This window comes from Balaenoptera physalus (assembly GCF_965194825.1).
Source record: "Balaenoptera physalus genome assembly, chromosome: 8".
Classification (NCBI taxonomy): domain Eukaryota; kingdom Metazoa; phylum Chordata; class Mammalia; order Artiodactyla; family Balaenopteridae; genus Balaenoptera; species Balaenoptera physalus.
Window position 1 is genome coordinate 55556373 of NC_138887.1, and position 19580 is coordinate 55575952.

At 37.7% G+C, this 19580-nt stretch overlaps 1 protein-coding gene across 1 annotated transcript in view; it reads left to right on the forward strand.

The window, feature by feature from the left end:
* Positions 1 to 2414: 2414 nt before the first annotated feature.
* The window catches only part of DGKB (diacylglycerol kinase beta), a 925979-nt gene continuing 908813 nt past the window's right edge, over positions 2415 to 19580 (forward strand). The window contains exons 1-2 of the mRNA XM_082472689.1: positions 2415 to 3774; positions 14430 to 14523. The gene's annotated coding sequence lies outside the window, so the exon portion shown is untranslated. The remainder of the gene's footprint in view (positions 3775 to 14429; positions 14524 to 19580) is intronic.

Below are 19580 nucleotides of genomic sequence, written 5' to 3' on the forward strand. Positions count from 1 at the left end.
TTTAATGGGTGTGATCTAGCAAACCACCAACAGTTAAGGTTCTTATATCTACGACGTTCTCTGTGTAATCACACCAGGATAACCAATTAAATGATACTTGGATGTACATTCTCTTTCCTTTATTGCTTTCTTTTCATGTATTCTGAATATTTCATGTAGAACATCTAATTTACAGTATGCTTTGCAATATTTTTTGTGAGAATTCATAAATTAAGTAATATAATTGATGAAAAACCTAAAGTTGGGATAACTGGAAAATCTCTGAAAGCATTCTCCTGTCCCACTGTGCAGCTTGTCAATATTCTCTACCCATTAGGACAGATGTAAAGGACACCTCTCAGATGGATGTCAGGTACTATTTTTATATGTGACTTGCTCACTCCTTAAAAGCTTTCTGCTTCCTCTATGGTTCCTATTTTCTCTAGGAAGGCAAAGATAGGATTTTCTTTTTTTTTTTTTTAACTTGCATTCTAGCTGAGGATGAGCATAGGGAGAATCTACTAATCCTCTGTTATTTTTCAAGTCCTGGAAATAGGCCCTGGAAGCATGTAGTGAGAAGAAACAGAAGAAACGGAATCTCAGCAGAAGAATTAAAAATAAAGCAATCAATCTCTTCTGTGTCTCCTAGCTTTCCTTTAGAGCGTAAAGATTTTTTTCAGAGTTAAAATTTGAGAGATTTTGAAAAGTTTATTTCAACCAAAGTCTGTGTTGGAGAAGAAAAATTCCCTCTACCCTTTCTCGGTTCTTCTGGTTGGTCTAACAATTAAATTGACATGAGACATGAGAAAATCAAATTTAATTTCTCACGTACGGGAGTCCCATAAGAAAAATGAGACTCACTGATTTTCAGGCAGTTGAAGCTTATGTGCGGTCCTGAACTAAGCAGAAGGGGGTAGGGGTCTGGGACTTCAAAGGGGAGAAAGATAATTTACAGGAAGATGGGAAAAGTAAATGTTTGGTAAGCAGATGTTTGCTGGGCCATGCAGAAAAAACGGGACACAGAGAGGACTTTGGTCTTCAGGCCCTGCCCAGTTTTCCCTGCCACACCTAGACCAGATTCTTTATATTTAGATCTCTCTGATGCTACTACTCTTCCTAGACCAGGCCCTTTATCTAAATACTTTTAGGAGGTTAAGTGGGAGGTAAAAAAAGAAACTTCCTGAGTCTACTATTTCTTAAAAATAATCAGTCTAAAATAATCCTTACACCAAAGAGACATATTTGGGGGCAGCAAATTTTGCCCCCCTTCATCTGCAACCTTTGACTCATCATAAATAATTTATCCCATTTCCCAGACCCCACAAAAAATAACCAGAAATATATTTTTATAATCTATCTCAAATTGTTTCTTCTTTCGTTAAGTACAAAAAGGTAGTTATTTTTGAGGGACCTCGACTTCTATGGTAATATGTAGGTGCTATTGGGAATAATACAAAGAAAATATAACCAAGAAACCACCTAATAATAGAGATAAGACAAACACATATAAGTGGCTTAAGAGAATACAGTTTCACTAAAACAACAACAACGACATGCAATACTGAATACTGTATTTGGTTCTGCTCAGCACTTCCGTATTTACTTTCAGGGCTAAATAAAACATTACATTTACTTGTATTTTTCGTTTTTATCAGCGTTTCTTAAGGAGTCCCCATCGATTAAAGAACTGTCCTGAGTCCTGGGATATATTATACAATTTATTTCCCTCCAGGAAGGAGATTAAAATTTAATTCAGAGACAGGAAACAAATAAAAACTAATCAATTTTATGCTGGAGCTTTATAAGCACAGCAGTCTGGGAAATTCTGCTTTATGAATGGACCTAGTTTATCATAACTTTCTTTTGCTTTTGGACTTTAGTTCTCAGAGGGGGCTTGTAAGATAGATTCATTGGTCTAGAACTATTTCCTGTAGCAATAATGCTATTGTAATTCTATTGTAAGATCAATCCATGGGAAAGAAACAAAACTTGAAAAATCAGATGTGTTGTAAGCCTAAGACATAGGATGGGGCATCTGCTATTTTTCAGAGCTATATTTTGTTGTCTGTATACTTTTTTTTTTTTTTTAAGAAATTCACGTTCTTTTATTTATTTATTTATTTATTTATTTATGACTGTGTTGAGTCTTCGTTTCTGTGCGAGGGCTTTCTCTAGTTGCGGCAAGTGGGGACCACTCTTCATCGCGGTGCACGGGCCTCTCACCATCGCTGCCTCTCTTGTTGCGGAGCACAGGCTCCAGACGCCTCTCTTGTTGCGGAGCACCGGCTCCAGACGCGCAGGCTCAGTAATTGTGGCTCACGGGCCCAGTCGCTCCACGGTATGTGGGATCTTCCCAGACCAGGGCTCGAACCCGTGTCCCCTGCATTGGCAGGCAGATTCTCAACCACTGCGCCACCAGGGAAGCCCCTTGTATACTTTTTAAAAAGAGTTTTCCCCACAAACGTGTTGCCTTCCATGTGAAGGTTGGTTTTGTTGTTTATCCTTTAACATGATCACAGAGTTTCCTTGAGGTTCTGAGGCACCCATATCCTCTAGTAGCACTTCTGGAACTTGCCTAGTGAGAAGCATCACCAAGGGAGAGTTACTAAAATGCACATTCCTGGTCCCTGGCCAAACCTAGTAACAGGGCCAAGTTCTCCATTAACCACATAGACACAGTTCCTAGGGTCCATGGTACTTTTAGAATCTAAAAAAGTGTTCTAATTTCTTTCAAAATTGGAAGAAAAAAATAAAATCCATCTTGGATTATATTTTTCTTTATACCAACAGTTGTAAAATATAATGTTTAATATTTTTTTTTATGGATAAAACGGTACTCTGAAGGCAAAAGAGTCTAGGGCCCATGAAAGTCAGAATCTGGCCCTGCCTAGTAACCAGAATACCTGCATTTAAGGAGCGCACATAAGAAGGTTTCCGAAACACTACTTGAGCAGTATTTCAGTACTATATTCCCTCTGGGTTCAGCCAGGGTTCACTTAGGGATATGCGATCACTGCGAGCATTATGAAATAAGGCGTATATTAGAGGGGTTAGACCACACACTACTGTGGGACGCCCGGAGAATGAAGGTCGGGAAAGGGGATTTGGAGGCCAGCTCTCCCGAGTACGGGCGTGGATGGAAGGGTGGACGCTGGCAGCGGAATCCGGGAAGCAGGCTTGTGCAGCTGAGGGAGCAGGACACGGCGAGCCGACTGAAGTCTCCGCAGGGCTGTTGCCGCTGCATCTGTTGGGGGTGGGGTCGCGCTTTGTCCCCACGGCTGGCTGGCTGCCTGGCAGAGAAGTGGGACATGGAGCAAAGGAATGCGAGGCAAGCTTGAATGCACCGGCAGGTACTCGGCCTCGGACTCTGACCACAGCCAACTGGATGACCTTTGGAGGGTGAGGACCACTTCATTCCCGCCTTCCAAAACTCCCGCAAATCGCTCCTGCGGCCACACACCTGAAGCCTCCGAGAGGAGGATTCTGGGAAATGTAGTTCCGGCTTAGCCCAGCGGGGTGCAAATCGCTGCACCTTCTGACCGTCAGAGAATGAATAATTTTCACGTGTTGAATCAAGTTCACCTGAGCGGGGTTGTGTTTTTCCACGTGAGTGCAGTCTTTTTTCTCCTTCCGCCTCACTCACTAGCTGTGGGATCTGGCGGAGGTTTTCCGAGCTTCGTGATTCTCATATTCCGCACGCGAAACAGAGATGGGAAGAGCGCGCGCTGCGAAAGATTGTGAGAACTGGATGAGACAGATAAGGTGGGGTGTTTCTACTTCAGTGTCAGGCACTCGGTAAGTGCTAAATGTTACTGTTACTAGTCTTCATAAAGTAGGCCACAATTCAAGTGAGTGACTCTAATATAACTGAAAATAGTTCTAAATCTGCGTCTTCACAGTGTTATTTGCGGTCTTGAGAACTTAAACCCAGACAGAAGCTTCAGACTATCTAAAAGGAACAGTCATTAGATGGCTGACTTTGTAACAGAAACTTTGAAAACCAGTAGAAATCAAGGGAATAACATCTCCAATTTGCTGAGAGCAAATAACCGCCAACCTAAAACTATCAAGAATAAAGCAAAATTTCACACATAAGAGATTTGCTACTAGAGAAACTTCTCTTTTTTTTTTGTTTGAGCTTTAAAACTTTTTTAATGAGGCAGTAGAGAAACTTTTCGTAATAGAAATTCTAAAATATGTATTTTAAATGGAAGGAAAATAATTCTAGAAAAAAAAAGTGAAATCTGTAAGAGGACTTGTAAGCACAGATGTAAAATGTAACTAAATCTAAATTATTAACACTGCTAAAAATAGTGTTAATGCTAATACTTTTAGTAACTGATTCCTTCTGGTAGCCTTTACCACTGAACAAGAATCACCTGGGTTTCTGTGACTTGTTTTGAATCTTTGCTGTAGCAAAAACCCCAAAATGTAGCTGTTTTGCTTTAGGTGGGGCATCCCTCTTACAGGGTTGGAAAAGATTCCAAAATTGACCCCTGAATTTGATGTTATGACAGGCATATTCTATATTGAATAAAGGTCAAAGTAATAATGATCAATCTAGTACAAGTGTAGTATCTAAATCAAGAAAAGAGTCTACGTTTCAGTATTCTTTTAACCATTACCATTTTTCAGGGACTAGACTCACATACACTAGACCCTCACACCCTGCCTCTCCAATCCGTTCTCTGATTCTATAAGCCTGTTGTTTTCCTTTTTGTTTTGTTTTGGTTGTTTGTTTAGATTACACATATAAGAGAGATCATTTGATAGCTCACTTAGCATAATGCCATCATGGTTTATCCATGTTGTTGCAAGTGGCAAGATTTCATTCTTTTTTATGGTTGATTGGGTAATATTCCATTTTATATATATATATATATATATATATATATATATATATATATCTCACAAATTCCTTATTCATTCATCAATCAGTGGACACTTAGGTTGTTTTCATGTCTTGGCTATTGTAAATAATAATGCAGTGAACATTGGGGTGCACATATGTTTTGGGGTTAGTGTTTTCGTTTTCTTCAGCTAAATACCCAAAAGTGGAATTGCTGGGTCATATGATAGTTCTATTTTTAATTTGTTTATAAACCTCCATATTGTTTTACATAGTCGTTGCACCAATTTTTATTTCCACCAACAGTGCACAGGGGTTCCCTTTTTTCCACATCCTCGCCAAAACTTGTTATTTCTTATCTTTTTGATAATACCCATTCTAACAGGTGTGAAATGATATCTCATTGTGGTTTTGAGGGACTAGACTTTTAGAGTTTATGCAAATCTGACTACAACAGCGGCTACTACTTTTCTCCTGGTATATATTCTTCCTTTCTTTGATAGAGACAGAGTTCCTTACTTTTAATTCATCACAAAGCCACCCAGAATAGAGACTACAGTTTCCAGTCTCCCTGGTAACTAACTAGCTGTAGATCTGAGATTAAATTGTGGCCAGTGAGCTACATTAAAAGGTAATGGTTGCAAGTTCCAGGATATACCCTTAAGAGGAAGGACTGTTCTGTCAACCGCCTGCCACACCTAGTTTTTTAAGGCTAGACTGTGAATGTGGTGGTGAGCAGTTTTGGACCCTGAGGAGGAGGAGCCCACCCTAGAGACAGCAGAGGAACAAGAGGGAAGAAGCCTGGGTCTTTGACTCTGCAGAGTACCTCATCAGTCTGGACTTTCAGGCTTGTTTAAGTCATTGTTATTTTATATCTGTGATACTTAATTGAACTATATAATATGAACTGAATAATAGAGTGACTATTAAAAAACACATGTATATACTATATAGGCACACTGAAATTTTTACTGCAAACATAGCTTTGATCTTTATATTTTATGAAAACAACATTAACTTTTTTATATGCTGTGAATGCTTCAGTAATTTTGAAATCCACTTGATGTTTTAGAAGACAATACTGTGATCATGAGAGCACTAGAGAAATCTGTAGGGGATGTTCTATGATAATACTTTTACCTGTAAAGCAGGTACCCTTCAGAAAAAAACTGTGTGCCTTTAAGACTAAATTTTTGTGCCCTGTCCAAATAAATAGGTCATTTTAAGTAACAACAGGAATAATATGATATGATCTTTTTTGGTTTAATTTTAATAAAACTGTAATGGAATCTCAGAACCAAGACAACTCACATATCTAATCACTTCATTTTAATGAAGAGAACTTTGACAAAAATAGCTGATTGTTTCCTTTGTCTAGACAAAATCACTTTGTAGAAGGTATAAAGCTAACCTTTTTAAAAATATTAGGAAATGGTTAGATTACACAGTATGTAAGCCTACCTTTCATGCAGCACTAAATAATTCTATCACATCTTTCTTTTAATAATTCATTTGGGATTACAGTATTTGAGCCACATGTTAAGCTTCGTGTTTCATGTATAAATTATTTACATTCTTCCTTCTCTCAAGAAACTAGTGACTAAGTTAGATTTACAATAAGAAAATACTGACCTTACAGATTTATTTTTTTAATTTATTTATTTTTTTCATTAAGGATTTTTTAATAAAGGGAACTGCAATCAGTTACATTTTAGGAAGCTAAATCTGACAATAATACAAAAGACAAAACATTGTAAGGAAAATTTTATGTGATAAAGTAATACAAGATTTAAAAGTAACTTTATTTACTTTAAAATATATTTCAATATTCTTAAATCCACTAATATAGGAACTGATAAGAGAAGTTTATCCATGTCACATATAAGAGGCAAAAGAACATCTATGGACATACAAGAGTTTATAGTAACTATAGAATTATCTTCTACAAAAATGCTTTTCTTTCTTTTTTTTTTTGTTTAACATCTTTATTGGAGTATAATTGCTTTACTGTGTGTTAGTTTCTGCTTTATAACAAAGTGAATCAGTTATACATATACATATGTTCCCATATCTCTTCCCTCTTGCATCTCCCTCCCTCCCACCCTCCCTATCCCACCCCTCTAGGTGGTCACAAAGCACAGAGCTGATCTCCCTGTGCTATGTGGTTGCTTCCCACTAGCTATCTATTTTACGTTTGGTAGTGTATATATGTCCATGCCACTCTCTCACTTTGTCACATCTTACCCTTCCCCCTCCCCGTATCCTCAGGTCCATTCTCTAGTAGGTCTGTGTCTTTATTCCCGTCTTGCCACTAGTTCTTCAAGACCTTTTTTTCCCTTAGATTCCATATATATGTGTTAGCATACTGTATTTGTTTTCTCTTTCTGACTTACTTCACTCTGTATGACAGACTCTAACTCCATCCACCTCACTACAAATAATTCAATTTCGTTTCTTTTTATGGCTGAGTAATATTCCATTGTATATATGTGCCACTTCTTCTTTATCCATTCATCTGATGATGGACACTTAGGTTGCTTCCATGTCCTGGCTATTGTAAATAGAGCTGCAATGAACATTTTGGTACATGACTCTTTTTAAATTATGGTTTTCTCAGGGTATATGCCCAGTAGTGGGATTGCTGGGTCGTATGGTAGTTCTATTTGTAGTTTTTTAAGGAACCTCCATACTGTTCTCCATAGTGGCTGTATCAATTTACATTCCCACCAACAGTGCAAGAGTGTTCCCCTTTCTCCACACCCTCTCCAGCATTTATTGTTTCTAGATTTTTTTGATGATGGCCATTCTGACCGGTGTGAGGTGATATCTCATTGTAGTTTTGATTTGCATTTCTCTAATGATTAATGATGCTGAGCATTCTTTCATGTGTTTGTTGGCAATCTGTATATCTTCTTTGGAGAAATGTCTGTTTAGGTCTTCTGCCCATTTTTGGATTGGGTTGTTTGTTTTTTTGTTATTGAGCTGCATGAGCTGCTTGTAAATCTTGGAGATTAATCCTTTGTCAGTTGCTTCATTTGCAAATATTTTCTCCCATTCTGAGCGTTATCTTTTCATCTCGTTTATGGTTTCCTTTGCTGTGCAAAAGCTTTTAAGTTTCATTAGGTCCCATTTGTTTATTCTTGTTTTTATTTCCATTTCTCTAGGAGGTGGGTCAAAAAGGATCTTGCTGTGATTTATGTCATAGAGTGTTCTGCCTATGTTTTCCTCTAAGAGTTTGATAGTGTCTGGCCTTACATTTAGGTCTTTAATCCATTTTGACTTTATTTTCGTGTATGGTGTTAGGGAGTGTTCTAATTTCATACTTTTACATGTACCTGTCCACTTTTCCCAGCACCACTTATTGAAGAGGCTTTCTTTTCTCCACTGTATATGCTTGCCTCCTTTATCAAAGATAAGGTGACCATATGTGCGTGGGTTTATCTCTGGGCTTTCTATCCTGTTCCATTGATCTATGTTTCTGTTTTTGTGCCAGTACCATACTGTCTTGATTACTGTAGCTTTGTAGTATAGTCTGAAGTCAGGGAGCCTGATTCCTCCAGCTCCATTTTTCTTTCTCAAGATTGCTTTGGCTATTCGGGGTCTTTTGTGTTTCCATACAAATTGTGAAATTTTTTGTTCTAGTTCTGTGAAAAATGCCAGTGGTAGTTTGATAGGGATTGCATTGAATCTGTAGATTGCTTTGGGTAGTAGAGTCATTTTCACAATGTTGATTCTTCCAATCCAAGAACGTGGTATATCTCTCCATCTATTTGTATCATCTTTAATTTCTTTCATCAGTGTCTTATAATTTTCTGCATACAGATCTTTTGTCTCCTTAGGTAGGTTTATTCCTAGGTATTTTATTCTTTTTATTGCAATGGTAAATGGGAATGTTTTCTTAATTTCATTTTCATATTTTTCATCATTAGTGTATAGGAATGCAAGAGATTTCTGTGCGTTAATTTTGTATCCTGCTACTTTACCCAATTAATTGCTTAGCTCTAGTAGTTTTCTGGTATCATCTTTAGGATTCTCTGTGTATAGTATCATGTCATCTGCAAACAGTGACAGATTTACTTCTTCTCTTCTGATTTGGATTCCTTTTATTTCTTTTTCTTCTCTGATTGCTGTGGCTAAAACTTCCAAAACTATGTTGAATAATAGTGGTGAGAGTGGGCAACCTTGTCTTATTCCTGATCTTAGTGGAAATGGTTTCAATTTTTCACCATTGAGGAAGATGTTGACTGTGGGTGTGTCATATACGGCCTTTATTATGTTGAGGAAAGTTCCCTCTATGCCTACTTTCTGGAGGGTTTTTATCATAAATGGGTGTTGAATTTTGTCGAAAGCTTTCTCTGCATCTATTGAGATGATCATATGGTTTTTCTCCTTCAATTTGTTAATATGGTGTATCAGGTTGATTGATTTGAGTATATTGAAGAATCCTTGCATTCCTGGAATAAACTCCACTTGATCATGGTGTATGATCCTTTTAATGTACTGTTGTATTCTGTTTGCTAGTATTTTGTTGAGGATTTTTGCATCTATGTTCATCAGTGATACTGGCCTTTAGTTTTCCTTCTTTGTGACATCTTTCTCTGGTTTTGGTATCAGGGTGATGGTGGCCTCGTAGAATGAGTTTGGGAGTGTTCCTCCCTCTGCTATATTTTGGAAGCGTTTGAGAAGGATAGGTGTTAGCTCTTCTCTAAATGTTTGATAGAATTCGCCTGTGAAGCCATCTGGTCCTGGGCTTTTGTTTGTTGGAAGATTTTTAATCACAGTTTCAATTTCAGTGCTTGTGATTGGTCTGTTCATATTTTCTACTTCTTCCTGGTTCAGTCTCAGCAGGTTGTGCATTTCTAAGAATCTGTCCATTTCTTCCAGGTTCTCCATTTTATTGGCATAGAGTTGCTTGTAGTAATCTCTCATGATCGTTTGTATTTCTGCAGTGTCAGTTGTTACTTCTCCTTTTTCATTTCTAATTCTATTGATTTGAGTCTTCTCCCTCTTTTTCTTGATGAGTCTAGCTAATGGTTTATCAATTTTGTTTATCTTCTCAAAGAGCCAGCTTTTAGTTTTATTGATCTTTGCTATTGTTTCCTTCATTTCTTTTTCATTTATTTCTGATCTGATCTTTATGATTTCTTTCCTTCTGCTAACTTTGGGGGTTTTTTGTTCTTCTTTCTCTAATTGCTTTAGGTGGAAGGTTAGGTTGTTTATTTGAGATGTTTCCTGTTTCTTGAGGTAGGATTGTATTGCTATAAACTTCCCTCTTAGAACTGCTTTTGCTGCATCCCATAGGTTTTGGGTCATTGTGTCCTCATTGTCATTTGTTTCTAGGTATTTTTTAATTTCCCCTTTGATTTCTTCAGTGATAACTTCGTTATTAAGTAGTGTATTGTGTAGACTCCATGTGTTTGTATTTTTTACAGATCTTTTCCTGTAATTGATATCTAGTCTCAAAGCGTTGTGGTCGGAAAAGATACTTGATATGATTTCAATTTTCTTAAATTTACCAAGGCTTGATTTGTGTCCCAAGATATGATCTGTCATGGAGAATGTTCCATGAGCACTTGAGAAGAAAGTGTATTCTGTTGTTTTTGGATGGAATGTCCTATAAATATCAATTAAGTTCATCTTGTTTAATGTATCATTTAAAGCTTGTGTTTCCTTATTTATTTTCATTTTGGATGATCTGTCCATTGGTGAAAGTGGGGTGTTAAAGTCCCCTACTATGATTGTGTTACTGTCGATTTCCCCTTTTATGGCTGTTAGTATTTGCCTTATGTATGGAGGTGCTCCTATGTTGGGTGCATAAATATTTACAATTGTTATATCTTCTTGGATCGATCCCTTGATCATTATGTAGAGTCCTTCTCTGTCTCTTGTAATAGTCTTTATTTTACAGTCTATTTTGTCTGATATGAGAATTGCTACTCCAGCTTTCTTTTGATTTCCATTTGCATGGAATAACTTTTTCCATCCCCTCACTTTCAGTCTGTATGTGCCCCTAGGTCTGAAGTGGGTCTCTTGTAGACAGCATATATACGGGTCTTGTTTTTGTATCCATTCAGCCAGTCTTGTCTTTTGGTGGGAGCATTCAGTCCATTTACATTTAAAGTAATTATCGATATGTATGTTCCTATTCCCATTTTCTTAAATGTTTTGGGTTTTGTTATTGTAGGTGTTTTCCTTCTCTTGTGTTTCTTGCCTAGAGAAGTTCCTTTAGCATTTGTTGTAAAGCTGGTTTGGTGGTGCTGAACTCTCTCAGCTTTTGCTTGTCTGTAAAGGTTTTAATTTCTCCATCAAATCTGAATGAGATCCTTGCTGGGTAGAGTAATCTTGGTTGTAGGTTTTTCTCCTTCATCACTTTAAGTATGTCCTGCCACTCCCTTCTGGCTTGCAGAGTTTCTGCTGAAAGATCAGCTGTTACCCTTATGGGGATTCCCTTGTGTGTTATTTGTTGTTTTTCCCTTGCTGCTTTTAATATGTTTTCTTTATATTTAACTTTTGACAGTTTGTTTAATATGTGTCTTGGCGTGTTTCTCCTTGGATTTAACCTGTATGGGACTCTCTGTGCTTCCAGGACTTGATTAACTATTTCCTTTCCCATATTAGGGAAGTTTTCAACTATAATGTCTTCAAATATTTTCTCAGTCCCTTTCTTTTTCTCTTCTTCTTCTGGGACCCCTATAATTCGAATGTTGGTGCGTTTAATGTTGTCCCAGAGGTGTCTGAAACTGTCCTCAGTTCTTTTCATTCTTTATTCTGCTCTGCAGTAGTTATTTCCACTATTTTATCTTCCAGGTCACTTATCCGTTCTTCTGCCTCAGTTATTCTGCTATTGATCCCTTCTAGAGTATTTTTAATTGCATTTATTGTGTTGTTCATCGTTGCTTGGTTCCTCTTTAGTTCTTCTACCTCCTTGTTAAATGTTTCTTGAATTTTATCTATTCTATTTCCAAGATTTTGGATCATCTTTACTATCATTATTCTGAATTCTTTTTCAGGTAGACTGCCTATTTCCTCTTCATTTGTTTGGTCTGGTGTGTTTTTACCTTGCTCCTTCATCTGCTGTGTGTTTTTCTGTCTTCTCATTTTGCTTATCTTATTGTGTTTGGGGTCTCCTTTTCACAGGCTGCAGGTTTATAGTTCCCATTGTTTTTGGTGTCTGTCCCCAGTGGCTAAGTTTGGCTCAGTGGGTTGTGTAGGCTTCCTGGTGGAGGGGACTAGTGCCTGTGTTCTGGTGGGTGAGGCTGGATCTTGTCTTTCTGGTGGGCACGTCCACATCTGGTGGTGTGTTTTGGGGTGTCTGTGGCCTTATTATGATTTTAGGCAGCCTCTCTGGTAATGGATGGGGCTGTGTTCCTGTCTTGCTAGTTGTTTGGTATAGGGTGTCCAGCACTGTAGCTTGCTGGTCGTTGAGTGAAGCTGGGTCTTGGTGATGAGATGGAGATCTCTGGGAGATTTTCACCATTTGGTATTACGTGGAGCTGGGAGGTCTCTTGTGGACCAGTATCCTGAAGTTGGCTTTCCCACTTCAGAGGCACAGCCCTGATGCCTGGCTGGAGCACCAAGAGCCTTTCATCCACACGGCTTAGAATAAAAGGGAGAAAAAATAGAAAGAAAGAAAGAAAGAAAGAAAGAAAGAAAGAAAGAAAGAAAGAAAGAAAGAAAGGGGATAAAATAAAATAGAATAAAGTTATTAAAATAAAAAATAATTATTAAGAAAAAAAAAATTTTTAAGTAAAAAAAAAACAAAAATAAATGGACGGACAGAACCCTAGGACAAATGGTGAAAGCAAAGCTATACAGACAAAATCTCACACAGAAGCATATACATACACACTCACAAAAAGAGGAAAAGTGGAAAAAATAATATATCTTTCTCCCAAAGTCCACCTCCTCAATTTGGGATGATTCGTTGTCTATTCAGGTATTCAACAGATGCAGGTACATCAAGTTGTTTGTGGAGCTTTAATCCGCTGCTTCTGAGGCTGCTGGGAGAGACTTCCCTTACTCTTTGTTCGCACAGCTCCTAGGGTTCAGCTTTGGGTTTGGACCCGCCTCTGCGTGTAGGTCGCCTGAGGGCGGCTGTTCTTAGCTCAGACAGGACGGGGTTAAAGGAGCAGCTGACTCGGGGGCTCTGACTCAGGCAGGGGAGAGGGAGCGTTACGGAGGAGGCGGGGCGAGCCTGCGGCGTCAGAGGCCGGCGTGAAGTTGCAGCAGACTGAGGCACGCCATGCGTTCTCCCGGGGAAGTTGTCCCTGGATCACGGGACCCTGGCAGTGGCGGGCTGCACAGGCTCCCAGGAGGGGCGGTGTGGATAGTGACCTGTGCTTGCACACAGGCTTCTTGGTGGCGGCAGCAGCAGCCTTAGCGTCTCACGCCCGTCTCTGGGGTCTGCGCTGAGAGCCGCGGCTCGCGGCCGTCTCTGGAGCTCCTTTAGGCCGCGCTCTGAATCCCCTCTCCTCGCGCACCAGGAAACAAAGAGGCAAGAAAAAGTCTCTTGCCTGTTCGGCAGCTCCAGACCTTTTCCCGGACTTCCTCCTGGCTAGCTGTGGTGCACTCGCTCCCTTCAGGCTGTGTTCACGCCGCCAACCCCTGTCCTCTCCCTGCGATCCGACCGAAGCCCGAGCCTCAGCTCCCAGCCCCCACCCGACCCAGCAGGTGAGCAGAGAAGCCTCGCGGGCTGGTGAGTGCTGGTCGGCGCCGAGCCTCTGTGCGGGAATCTCTCCTCTTTGCCCTCCGCACCCCTGTGGCTGCGCTCTCCTCCGTGGCTCCGAAGCTTCCCCCCTCTGCCACCCGCAGTCTCCGCCCGTGAAGGGGCTCCTAGTGTGTGGAAACCTTTCCTCCTTCACAGCTCCCTCCCACTGGTGCAGGTCCCATCCCTATTCTTTTGTCTCTGTTATTTCTTTTTTCTTTTGCCCTACCCAGGTACGTGGGGAGTTTCTTGCCTTTTGGGAGGTCTGACGTCTTCTGCCGGCGTTCAGTGGGTGTTCTATAGGAGCAGTTCCACGTGTAGATGTATTTCTGATGTATCTGTGGGGAGGAAGGTGCTCTCCGCATCTTACTCTTCCGCCATCTTCTCCTTTCCTGACCTTACAGATTTAAAGACTCAGTTACCAAAAATCTGAATATACATATTTCTATAGGATTAACTTGACAAGACTTAATGCTTATATTTCAAAAATTATAGTGTATCAGAATTAACTGTATAATTGCACTAACAGTTTTATATCAGGATTTTATTTGCTACTTATGTTTTGAGTGCAAGATTAGACCTGTGCTTTTAATTTTTAATCTTTTATGTTTAATAAATCAACTCTATCCTAAGAATAGAATATTTTCAATAACTTAATTTTTATAAGAAAAATATAATTATATAGATATTTTAATAAGAAAAATACCTTCTTTTCTAACGTAAATTTTTCTTTAAAATTATTATTTATGAGAAACACTTTAGAGCATAGTATCCCTAAAATTTGAAGGTGAAATCAAAGTTTTCCAATTTTCTCTGGTTTGGAAGAAAGTGGATATAGGCAATAGCATTTGCTCTACAGTGTAATAATGTAATAATCATTAAATTTCTCTGTTACAGAATATCCTAAAGAGACATGGGATAATAATCGTAGCATCTTCTATTGTGAGAATAATGGTGATTGACATTGTGAAGACATGGAAAACCATGAAAGGTGAGAATAGTTTCATCTAAGATATGGTAAAAATAACATTTCGTTTTCCTTTTAAACACTGTGGTTTATTGTTTTAAAAATATGGGAAATACAGAAAAGACAATTACCCATAATATCACTATCTTGAGATAACCATTGTTAACATTTTGATATATTTCTATTGTGTTGTTTATTCTGAACGTGTAAGCTTATATAACTACAACAAATCTATAACTCTGTTATAATATCAAATTTACCTTGTATTCATACTTTGATAGACTTGACATTTCATATATTTTAAATAGGCTTTTAAAAAACTTTATTTCATAAGATTTTTGTAATCATTTGCATTCATAAAGAAATTATCTTTTCAAATACTATTAATAGGAAGCAAGTTGAAGATGGCATTTGAGACATCATTTATTTATTCAATATCTTACCTCATCTTCTTTCAAAATTATACGGCAGTAGTCATGTGATATTTTGACCCTATTGATGAAAATAAAATTATTATGCCACTTGTCCTGCTCTCTTGCAAATAAGACTTAAAAATGTCTCCAAACACTTGTGACTCTTCAGAACATCTTGGCACTTAAATCGTGATGATACCCAAAACTTTGTAGCCTGCCTTAAAGGGGCAGGTATAGATAGGCATGTAAACACATCATTACAATTGAGGAAGTGCTACTACAGGTAGATGTAATATACTTTGGAAGCACCTATTATTCCTTACTAAAAATATGTATGGACCACTCTCCCTACACATACACACCACTTGAGAATGTTAGGGGATTTGTAAGAATCATGTACTTCTTTTGTTCGTTTTTCTTATTTGCATTTTTTAATGCTTTCCTGGGGTGCAGATAAATAACCTTTTGAGGTATTTAATTAATTCTTTTAATCTTTAGTTTCTATTCTGTGAAACAGATTTGAAGAAAGTACTGTACTCTAGTGTTATTTAAGTAATTAAAAAATAATTATTCCTTATAAATCAAAGATACAGTATAGAACAGTATTGAGAAAGTCAATCAGATGCTAGTTTCTTTGGATTATATTACAGAATGTTTGACTGCATATCTGTGGCATAGTCACGTGCCTAATAACACCAATGTTAGCCCAAGTTTCTAGACCTTAAAAAAGCAGTGTAATTTCTGGGTCTGACAACAGTTTATGCATGTGAAAGAGAAATATTTATAAATATGATATTCAGGTTTGACACAGATACTTATCTTTTTATACAGGGCAAGTAATAGAAATGTAAGATTGTTCAACAGGTCAGTGATACAGCAAATACATATTTTACCATAATTTGATTATACTATAAAATTTCCTATTATATAATTTACAATGTATGCTATTTATCAGTTTTTAAATGTTCTTGCTTTCTAATTTCTGCATAATCTACCCTATTTGAGCATTTGCAAAATGAACAGTACTGAGATAGTGTTCTCCAGGATGATTAAAGTCATTCTAAAAATCTTCCCATCACTCCTTCCATTCTAAGAAAACATGACATTTTAATGAGCAAGCTGCTCTATAGTGGTGGAAACTTTTACTGTATATGTTTTACATATTTTTAAGTAGAAGATTTACATGCCAGTTCCCTCTGTAAGCCTTGCTTGACAGAGTAGAAGCATATTTTTAAGTTCCTTCTGATTATGAATATGGCACCAAAGACCAAATGTTTATAGAGTGTAAATATTTTACTCATTGACCAAAATGACTTCTACTGTTAAAGTACCTCTCAGTTGACTATAGTCTACATGCTGCAGCCGTTGTACCTTGGCGTCCTGCCAGGTGTCTGGTAAAGGGAAGGAATGGGAGAAGAGACAGGCACAAAATTTAGCCCTACTGATGGGACAGACAAACTGAGTGGCACATCCTACCACCTCAGCGTGTCACGTGTGGGTTTAGGGCAGTAGTAGCAACAAGTTGTTTCAGCAGATTTATAGAGCATGACTTTAGGGCGTTCTGCAGAATGGCTGGCCATGAAGAGAAGTTGGCCTTAGAGAAGTCTGTTAAGAGACAGTGAGATTTCCATTCATCAGTCTGAGATTCAATAATAGAAAGACTCCAAATTCTTGGAGAAAACTGTCAGAAGAAAGACAGACATCTGAGGCTAATTGAAATTCCTAAACTGGTAACTTAGGTAGTTACTAAAGAACTAAGGAACAAGCAAGAGCCTAATCAATGACCAAAGGCAGTATAATTTACAGTCAGATTGTTGAGGTCTAAATCCTGGCTATTCAGTTTAGTAACTGTGAGATCAGGGGCTGTGATTTAAACTCTTTTTAGCCTTTTGTAAAATGGAGATAATAATAGTACCTATTTCATAAGGTTGTTTTGAGGATTAGATGAAATGACTGTGAAGTAAGTTTCTTGGCTTCATTTCTGACACATATCAGGCTTTCAAGAAATATTAAATAAATATTAGCAGTAATTACCGTGGCAAGATAATCACTTTGGTCTTTTCTCTCTGCCCTCCCTCTCTCCCTCTCCTTCCTTGAGGTAGCCAAGATCTTTGGCGTTCCATAGCCTCAGGGGAAGTTGCCTTGCTGGGCCAAAAGTAAAAGTGATTTAAACTCATATCTTTCCTTGCCATTTGATGCCTAAAAGCCTAGGGATGAGGGAATTGGGGAAATGCTTATGAGTGTAAGTAGAGGAGAGAAGGAAAATTTGAAAGATCAAGAGAAAAGACAGAGGTATTACCTCTTGTCTAACAGTAGGTGAGAAGACACCAACGATAAAGGTTGGAAGGAGAGACTATGGATGCTGAACAATAAACATCAAAACCCCCGGTCTCAGGATGGCATTCTTGCTCCAAGTAAACCATGAAAACAGTTTCCAGATTAGAACCTCTTCACAGGTACACGGTAACAGTTTTAGTTGTGACTCCTAAGGTTCAAATGTCAGTGTGTCTGGCTTCCTTTCCCAGGCCATATTTCACTAAGACCTTGAAGAAGAATGGGGCCCTAATAATGACTTAATTAGAATTTCCCACCTGCCATGTATAGAGACTTAGAATCCATTCTAATTTGATTATTTAATACCTATTTAAAACGGCTATTTCCTATGTACCTGGGTTTGTGGATTGTGATTCAGATGTTCGACATTATGATCATTAGCACACATTACATGAGTAAGGACTAAAGGATTAGGAATATTAGGAGAGTTCGGAACCTTTATATTGAACCTTGTGTTATATAGAGCTGGGGCTAAATGAGTACATTGTGGATCAGGTAATTTTTGACTTTGGAAATTAGCATAAGGCTAAGCTCACAGGCAAAGGCACACTGATCAACCTTTTAGGAGGAAGAGAAATGCTGGCTGAAGTGATCTTTCTTAAGCTCTTTTAACATGTGCTTTAAGGGAGCTCTGTTAATTTATGGAATATATGTCCTAGCTTAGTTCTAAAAATTTACAAAAAAATTACGTATTATTTGACACTAACATCAGTTTAATTTTCAAAGATGATTTTGTGCTATAGTTATCAATATTGAAATTAACCCAAATAATTCAACCACCATTTTTACTTGGAAGTATGTACCAAGTGTACTAACCTCTACAAAGTCAAATCTGTAAAATCTCATTGCCAACAATTGCTTTGAATGGCCTTTAGGAACACAAAACGAAACTAGATCTTGCCTAGCACATAGTTTTATTATATTATTGGATTAATCGGAAGTTGGGGATATCTCCAAGGAGACAAAACAAAAACAACAAAGATAGAGGAAAAAAGATTGAAATTGGAATTGGAGCCTATTTAACACCCAAAAGGTGAGGTGTCTTTCAACATAAATGCCATCCTTGCTGGAGTCAGGTGACTAGACAGTGAGCTGTTTGAAAGATAGAAGTCCTTAGGCTCTTTTATGAAGGCCAGGACCCTAAAAGGTGAATAAATCATTCCCAGTTGGTAGCTCCCCTGATTGCTAAGAGCAGAAAATGAATATCTACTCTGGAAGAGCACCAATTAAGTTCAACTAAATATAAGCCTATAATCGAAGAGCACCAAACATATAAGAAGACGAAGGGTCATGAGTGAGAGTCAGTAGGAAAAAGCTGTTAGTTTAGGAGCCCCAATAACCTCAGCTATTGGAATTGTAGGGGAGGCAAAACTTGACCTTTACCTTCTTCAGGTTTTCAGATGGGCGGGAGAATTTAATTGACATAAAACATATTACCATGAAAAAGCATGCAAATGTAAGTTTTATGTGACAGAAGGAAAAGAATATCCAAAGAAGTAACAAAACCTAATACTTTTGTACTAGTTTGAACAAAGAGAGGCAATTATGAAAAAGTAACTGAAATGTATAGGGAGGCTAATCAAAGATAAGCATTCTTTTAACAGGGTCCATTTGTACAGAATTCTCTAGGCTTTGACTCCCATCACAGAATGTTTCTTTTCTCCTGGTACAGGGAGGGCATATTTTATATGAGAGTTTTATCTCATGTTCCAGGAAGAAAAGAGGAGATCAGAATGCCCTTCTTACGTCTGCTGTTTTTCAAGTACCTTTAACTGAAAATAATCCTTATGCCAAAGTGGCATATTTTTTGGGTGGCATATTCTGCCACCCTTCAGAATCATTATATATAAAATATAAAATAATTATGTATGAAATATTTAAATAAAAAACATAAACCATAAAATTTTAAAAAGGAAAAACTAACAAACTATTCAAAATGATTAGGATATCTGGAAGAGCCAAAATAAGGTTTAAGAAAGAAAAATATAATTATTGAAATAACTTAAAAAAAATCAATATTTGGATTGAATGGTAGATTAGACAAAACTAATGAGATATTGGTGAACTGAAAAATAGATCTGAAGAAATTACAATATGGCACAAAGAAGCGAGGGAATTGAAAAAATAAAAGTGAGATCTAGCTATTTAGAGAATAGAAGTCCTGGTATCAATATATATCTAATTTAAATCCCAGAAGGACAGAATAAATGAAATGAAAGAAAGGAAATATCTCAGAAAATGACCATTGGATCGTTTCTATTACTGCTGAAAGTTAGAGTAAAAGTAACCAATGCTTAAAACTATTGTAGGGAAACACAAAATGGAAAAAAAATA